The 6,359-nt window shown below is 40.1% G+C and overlaps 1 pseudogene; it reads left to right on the forward strand.

The window, feature by feature from the left end:
* Window positions 1–5,641: 5,641 nt before the first annotated feature.
* LOC148009625 (putative pyridoxal 5'-phosphate synthase subunit PDX1 pseudogene) lies at window positions 5,642–6,031 on the forward strand (annotated as a pseudogene).
* The last annotated feature ends 328 nt before the right edge of the window (window positions 6,032–6,359 follow it).

Below are 6,359 nucleotides of genomic sequence, written 5' to 3' on the forward strand. Positions count from 1 at the left end.
TTTTACTTTTCCAAACATTCTTGGTCAATCAAATCCCAAGACCATTGAGTACTGCTAAGCTTAAGAATTAATGAGTGTAAATCCTTATCTTCCTCCGACACCCTAAATAGTGTATAACCTATTTTAGCTCTAGAAAATGCTTAGGTGCCAGAGGTTCAAACCATTGAAGCTGTGGTTCAACTCCATCCATTACCCTTTCTTTGGGATGCGGTAAGACTACCTCACATATACTTGGCATGTGAGCTTTGCCTAATTGCAATCGCCTTCTATGATATCTCCCTAGCTACCCTTTAGAATAATGATACGGCTTTGGCCTATTGCTCATAGAGCATTTAAGGGAATGATATAGCCAAGGAGCGGTAGTAGAGTTTTTCTCTTGCAATCCAATTCCAGAAGTAGCCAGAGATTTACTTATTGTATAAAATTCATTGGTTTTCCCACATTCCACTGAGCATTTCCTAGGAATAGGCGATATTTGTTCCATTTGTTGCACATCCTATTTTAATTTAGATTCTTGCTCTTCTAAATATATCTCTAGAAGTGAAATTTCTTCTAGATATTGCCTCTCCCAAAATTGGAATTCTGACTTTTCTTTTTGTAACTTCAAAAATTTCTTCATTGCTTCATTCACAACTATCACTGCTGCCTCACGTTCTATTTCCAAAGTCTCATTTAAATCTTTGATTATCCAATCATAATTACCATGACATTCATTAAAAGTCTGCGCAAATCTTTTTAAAGGTGGATATGGGTCATCTCTATCATCAATTAATATGGGTTGTTGTAAAGGTTTGCAACTATTCCTTTTTCTTCTCTCTCTTTGTTTCTTTTCTAGCCGACAATAGTAAAATATTTTAGCAACAACCTGAAGTTGTTCGAACCCAAAAGGTAGAATATCTACCTCATAAGGAAATGTTGTAACTAAACTCTTCTCAGGTTTGTCATGATCACTCTCAATAGTATTGACTTCCTCCATAGTTATTGAGGAGCTTACTAAAATTTCATATAAGTCTGATGTTCTTTCCATGTTCTCCCCCTCCTCTTCTAAGTCATTAGGGGAAAAGATTTACGATCTGTTAGATGCAGAAAATGCATCTCCAAGGTCACCTTCTTCCTCATTTTTACCAAATCTAGGACATGCATCGAAAAATGAATCATTCAAATCATTGAATTCATGGATTACATCCACATGATATTTATCTTCCTTTGCTGAAACCATTAAATAGTCTATGGTTGTATCTTCCGATGTAGACAACTAGTGAGTAGTATCACTATCTGAATCATTGTTAGATGAAAATGTTACATCATATTCACCAATACCCACTTGTTTTGCATTGTTAGGATGATGCATAATATTTAGCTCTACTTTTTTTGCTTTTTTTGGTAATTTTGTTTTAAATAACCAAGCATAAGGCCCTTCGGTATTGGTCCTCTCTACTTCTGAATCATAGAATTCACTGTTGGATTTTTCATCCATCTCACTAACTACATCTCCTGACTCCCTCAAAAACCCTTTTGCGGTAACTTGAAGCTTGACCCTATCATTTTGAGGACCAATCACAATTGAACCTTTATACCAATCCTGAGTGCGCCTTGCTTGGTACAACCAAGATCAACCCAGCAACACAAAATATGAAGAGATATTTGACAATGAGCCAACTACTAGATAATTCACATGAAATTCTAATCCAGCAATTACGGTTCTCACATTGCAAAGTAACCCCAAAGGAGTCACTTTCCTTTGATCAGCCACACGCAAAACTATATGGGTAGATTCTAGATCCTTCAACCCTAATTCTTGCATCGTTTGATCCGTCATTACATTGACTGTTGAACCACCATCCAGTTGTACTTCACTCAACAAATGCCCATGGATGGTAGTGTCTATAAGTGGTGCTCCTGGATCCACAAATAAATCTATAATATTTACTTCCTTAGTTGTTATCCTTTTGGATGCGTTTGCAATTACTTTAGAAGTGTTAGTCTCAATCCTTTTCCTCCTACGTCGAACTAGCTTATGATAAAGCTGCCTTCGACATATAGACGCTATTTCAAGTAGTTGCCTCAGGTTAATTGTTAAGTTTATTTCCTCCAATGCTACCCAAATATCATAAGTCTTATTTATTATTTTCGCTTGCTTTTTAATCCCTTCTTTTGGAGGTACGAGTGTTTTAGGAAAAGGAGCTACCCCCAATTGAATCTTAAGATTTGCTAGAGGCACGGACAATAATGGATGGTCTGAAGACTGCTCAGGAGAATCTAATTTAGGTAGCTCTATGTTAGGGTATATGTCCTTAGATTTATCCTTCATGGCCTCTTTTGATTGGGGACTTTCTTCCTCTAGACCTTGCTGCTTTTGTTGTTGCTTTTGTTGTTGCTTTTGTGCTCTAGTAATGACACCAATCATGGGGTCAGCCTTAAAGGTCACCTTACGAGGTATGAATTTAGACCTAACCCCAATCTCTTGCCTTGTTGTTTCTACTTCAACTAAATTTGCAGCAAACGTTGAAGGTTCCTTAGAGGATAGTTTACCTTTGTCAATACCATTATTGTATTCTTGCTTAGGACAAATTTCTTCATAATGCCCCTCGCCGCTACATCTTCTACAAAGAGGAGTATTGTCTTGATTTTTACGCTCATTTGGACAATAAGTAGCTATGTGACCTTCCTGTTGGCATCGATAGCAAATTATTGGTCCTCTAGGCCTTTGTTGTCCACCTTGCCCCATTGGATTATGAAAATTACCGTTATTTCTCCTAAAATGAGAATTTCTCCCCTGATTGCCATCACTGTTATAATTGTTTCATGGTACTGGAGGTCTACCCTGGGTTGGCAATCCTTGTGGCCTAAAAGTTTGACCGGGTGGTCCAATCTCATCAGTCGCATTATTATGATCCATGTAATTATAATTTGTTTGCATTGAACAGACTTGTTGTTGCTCTTGCCCTATCTTATACCAGAAATTGGTATCCAAATGCCCTGTCTTCAGGCAAAAAGTGCACAATGTTTGATGATCAGGCATTAATCTTGAAGGCATCGGACACTCTCTAGCCACATGTCCATAACCATGACACTTATCACACCATATATTAGATCTAGGTGGGTTTGAAGTTGAATTTCTTGACGATTTTTGTGCACTTGGACCTTGTGTTGTTATCGAATAAATTTCCATCAAAGGTGCTTGTACTGCACTCATAATTTCTTCCTTCAACTTTTCTAGGGATTTTGCAATAATATATGCTATTTTTGCTTCATCAAGAGGAGAGTGAGGTTGAGGCATAGAGGGCATTCGTGTTTGCATCATATAGGCTGGAATTGAAGTGTACGGATTTAAAGGTACACTTTATACATTGGAACCTGCAGGTGCTGATGGATTTAAAGGAATGGTCACAGAAGACACGTTCTTAGGTAATCCACCTGAAGTGCTTGGATATTCTATCTGAGGTTCTTTGAATAAATATCTCCGTCGTTGTTAACTAAGCTACACTTCTTCCCACCATCTAGCATGTGTTTTAGCATATGCCAACGTTGTCGGCCATTGTAAACTAACATGCTGATGAACTTCATGATTAAGCCCATCAATAAACTTACGCTTTTGTGTGGGATCATCAGGAGCTGGATTCATCTTCCGAATAATTGTCTCCATATGCTCAATGTAATGTTCGAAACTTACAAATGAGTTCATGCACTTGTTCACAATGGGCCAGTAACACAAAGGTGTCACAAAAATCTATCCATTTTTTTTCAGAATCTATTTTGAGAAATCCAGATGGACCTTGTCGAACTGTTTCTCTAGCTCCTTCAAGTACCACTTTGAACCACTACACATCGAATAGTATCATGGAGAAGCTACAGTAATCCACCGTGTCCTTCCTTCGGCTCACCCTAGCCTTCATCTACATCCATGAGGATAAGATACCTCTCCTTGTCATAAGTACCCTAGGGTTCATGTACTGTCCTTCTTGTGGATCTTCTAGGAAATGTATGGGTGTGCCATTAGTCGATGAGTGATGATGGGTCTAGGTGGTATAGGTATACTTGTTTGATATCTACCCTAGGTGTTGAGGGTCTTTGCTCATTGGGTTCTAGTAGTGGCAATGGAGCTCTCCTTTTGTAGTTGAGTAGTATATTCATTGTACATAATGGTTGCGGGTAGTAGTACTGAGGATATGCTATCCTCCTAGGAAGGTGTTATGGCCTAAAACAGGACCGATACTAGCTCTAAGCACTAGTCACGGACCTCTTTATACTCAAAGAACACACCCTTTTGGTCCTGCGGCCTCGCAGGAGTGTCTAAGAGACACACTGCTCTAAATTCTATTGTAAATTTTGCGTTTATTTAGGATTGTAATCCAACAATTGAGCCTTCCCCACACTCCTCATAGGGAGTCCCTACACATATATCGGTGTAAATCACCTTGTAAGCAAAGAGGGAACCCCTCGGGGTTGAATGATGTAGCCCCAATGCAGCTCTCCTACACCTCGGTTATTGGCCCCTTGATGCGTCGCTAACACAAATAGCACGTACATCACAAACTCCACTCTTGTTTTCAAATGTTCCAGGAGATATAGATATTTTCCTCACTAAATAGTCCCCAAGGAAACCAATTGTCTAAACCTACAACTTAGGTATCTCACATACTCAACATAGGCCATATACATGAATATAATTGCAATGCATCCAAGAATGACACCATGAGTTGTGTGTAATGAGATTTCGTATGAATCATAGTGCTCAATTATTTTTTTCATTTAGAAATCAATATTGTGAGGTGCAAATACATTTCTTTCAATGATTTTAATCTATACCCAATGCTGCATTGCTAAGGGTTAGCACCAATCATTCTCGTGCTACTAGACCCTCTTACACTTAAACCATAAACATATTATATGCCATGAATCATGTTGAGAATAGCAAATGATGCTTAACATGAATGCCCATAGAGGCTGGTGTATGCCTAGAAAAGGCTGCCCATAAGAGGCTTTGTATGAGAGATAGATAATGATGTATGCTCTAGGAAGAGATATGCTAAATCCCATAAGCACAATGAGGAAGAGTGAAACCATCCAAAAGCTATATAAGCATGTACTTGGCTCTATTTTCAAGGTAAGCTATCATCATTTTGTGACACTCAAGATTGTGTTTATGAGTCCAAGTTAATCTATCTTGGAACCTAATTCACTTGAGTTACAATTCTTTATCTCAGTCATGGTTTATGTGTATAACCTTCGTCCACCATAGCTAGCATAGTTCTAGATCCGTGTTTCTCAACATGGTATCAGAGCCATGGTGAGCTATGTCTAGCCACACCCATTCTCTCTTCTACTTCTACTACCTCATTTTTTGGTCCTCAGAGTGGCCCCAGCCTCCTCAGCAATGCGTGCTTGCTCTGCATTCACCACATCCATGATGACACCTCCTCTGAGCATCTGAGAAAGGCCCACCTTGACAACGTAGGATGATTTCTTCAGGTCTGAGATAGGCCCATTCCCATACACGGCAACAACTCCATTGTTGTCCATTTGCGAGTGGAATCAGTCCCGGTAATCCAAAAAGCAGAGCAGACCAGAGAGAGGCGGTGAGGGACATGCGCAAAAGAGTGTACCAGCTAATATAAGGGCTGAAGGTGGAGTTGCGAGAATGAGTGACCCCAGCCTGATCAAGGAAATCAAGAATGCAGTCACTATCCCTGTTATGGCAAAAGCAAGGATTGGGCATTTTGTTGAAGCCCAGATACTTGAGGCTATTGGTGTTGATTACATCGATGAAAGTGAAGTGTTGATACCTATAGATGATGTTAACCACATAAACAAGCACAATTTTCGTATTCCTTTTGTCTGTGGATGTCGAAACTTGGGAGAGGCTTTGCAAAGAATAGCGGAGGGTACAGCCATGATCAGAACAAAAGGTGAGGCTGGCACTAGTAATGTTGTGGAAGCTGTGAGGCACGTCCGTTCTGTTCTTGGAGAAATACGGAAGCTTCAGGGCGGCGGTGGCAATGGAGAGGGAGAAGAGATCCCTGTGATCTAAGGTAATCTCCTCCATCAAGCAGAAGAAGGAGAGCAAAGCAACATTGCAGCCTGTGAACTGGCTCAAGAAGCTCGCTGGCAGCTTCCCGATCCTCATGGATTTGCACCAGGATGCCCAAGCTCTGAAGGAAGGCCATCACCCACACCTACAACCTGAGCCACAGCCAGCATGAACACTATTCTTAGGAAGGCCTTGATGTGACATAGGATGATGGCCAGGATGTTGCCCACCGACTTGAACAAAGGTAGAAACGTAGCAAGTCAAAGGAGCTCCCAGATTGGATACAGTCAATCATCGACGCAATCAACTCTGGAATCTTTGTTTATTT

The sequence above is a fragment of the Lygodium microphyllum genome, chromosome 30, assembly GCF_053477565.2.
Source record: "Lygodium microphyllum isolate KBCC chromosome 30, Lygodium_microphyllum_v1.1.10, whole genome shotgun sequence".
Taxonomy (NCBI): domain Eukaryota; kingdom Viridiplantae; phylum Streptophyta; class Polypodiopsida; order Schizaeales; family Lygodiaceae; genus Lygodium; species Lygodium microphyllum.